Source organism: Triticum aestivum, chromosome 2A (genome assembly GCF_018294505.1).
Source record: "Triticum aestivum cultivar Chinese Spring chromosome 2A, IWGSC CS RefSeq v2.1, whole genome shotgun sequence".
NCBI classification, from domain to species: Eukaryota; Viridiplantae; Streptophyta; class Magnoliopsida; order Poales; family Poaceae; genus Triticum; species Triticum aestivum.
In genome coordinates this window covers 321,300,039-321,301,620 of record NC_057797.1, presented here as the reverse complement: position 1 = coordinate 321,301,620, position 1,582 = coordinate 321,300,039, and the positions used below count along the sequence as shown (strand labels likewise).

At 38.2% G+C, this 1,582-nt stretch overlaps 1 long non-coding RNA gene across 1 annotated transcript in view; it reads left to right on the top strand.

Annotated features, from left to right (window-relative positions):
• Positions 1-1,582, top strand: part of LOC123188611 (uncharacterized) — a 5,160-nt gene extending 3,578 nt beyond the window's left edge. The window contains exon 2 of the long non-coding RNA XR_006494966.1: positions 1,290-1,582. This is a non-coding gene — a long non-coding RNA (uncharacterized lncRNA). The remainder of the gene's footprint in view (positions 1-1,289) is intronic.

Here is a 1,582-nt window from a genome sequence, read left to right as displayed (position 1 = left end):
GCTACTAATTTTACTGATTGATGTTGTTGTTGTCGTATGCAGAATATTGCGATGGAAAATCATTTGATTTGCTGCATATCATCAAACAGTTGTTGCTCTCTCTAAGTCCCCACGCTGCTACTGCTAACCATGTTGTTGCTCCTCTATTTCTGCACCTCCTGCTGCTTGCCTCTTCTCTGAATCCACTAAACCTGCTGCTGCACTTCTTCTCTGAACATGTTTCTTGCTGCTCGCTGCTACTCCTCTCTCCATCCCCACGCTTGCTTCTTCTTCTCCTAACCTCGCTGCTGGTCTTCTCTAAAGTCTGAACCCCCTACTGCTGCTGCTGCTCTCTCTCCCTATCTATTTCACTCTCTTTCTTTCTCTGTAATTCAATAGAACTAGTACTTATTTATGATATGTGCTTACTTATGTTGCTGGATTTCTATTATATGCTATAACTATGAAAGGGATGGTAAATCTATAGATTTAAGTACTGTATATGCTAGAATATTAGCCATGCAAACATATCTTTTGGTCTACAATTTTCACAAGTACAGGCTAATGACAAAAATCCTATCTAACATTATTTTTCCTGGGTACTATTTACATGAATACAACCATATTAGAGACATCACGCTGCAGTACACGGCATGTACATGGTTATACTAAAACATCCATGTAGGCAATACTTTTGTGCTTTTTCCTAATGGGTCAATATCCTTATTTGGCCTTGCAAGCCATGTGCGAGTCATTGTATCATGAGCCCGGGCGAGTCATTATATCCTGAACCGCCTGCGCAATTTCATTTCTTCAGTGGCTCTACGTGTTGTGTTGCCTGAATTCATTTCCGTTCCATTGCATTTTTCGGACATAATTCACTAGAAATGGATAATTGGCAGACTAGTAACGCAGCGTGCTAGCTAGTGATTTTTCAGACATAATACTAGTGATTTTTTAGACATAACACTAGTGATTTTTCAGACATAATACTAGAAATGGGATGTTTTGCCTGTCCTTACTGAAGAAGATAAGAATGGAATTTAATTGGATGGTCCCTTTCATTGTACTTAATTATGTTCTGCTTGAGTTTACTGCCTTATTATGTTCTGCTTGAGTTGACACTATTTATGTCCAAACCTGGGTTTATACTCTTTGCATGTCGTCATCACTCATCGGTTGGGCTGTTTACTTAATGTATTTGTTGTCCGCTTGCTCCATCATATTTCTTGATGTACTTCTACATATATATGTTGGTTGTAATCTGCTTGAACGATCCAAGTACTTGATATTCCATTCTGTTCTTGTAGGTGAATGGAGCTTGTGTTGTTGGTAGAACACCGTTGATGACTTCTTCCTATGTTGAAGAGCATGTTCCGTGGTATCCAAGAGTAGATAGCTTTAACTTGGCAGAGCGTTTTATTTTTCAATTGCAATATTTGTGATTGTGTGGAATATTGTATGGTTATGTACGTGAAGTTTTATGTTCCTGGGCATGCAACATTTGTAGGTTAAACTGGTTGTTGTGATGTGAACCAATGTATGGAGTTCCACATGTTCTATTATGTACATAATATATTGTAATAAACCTATTTTGGTTGTT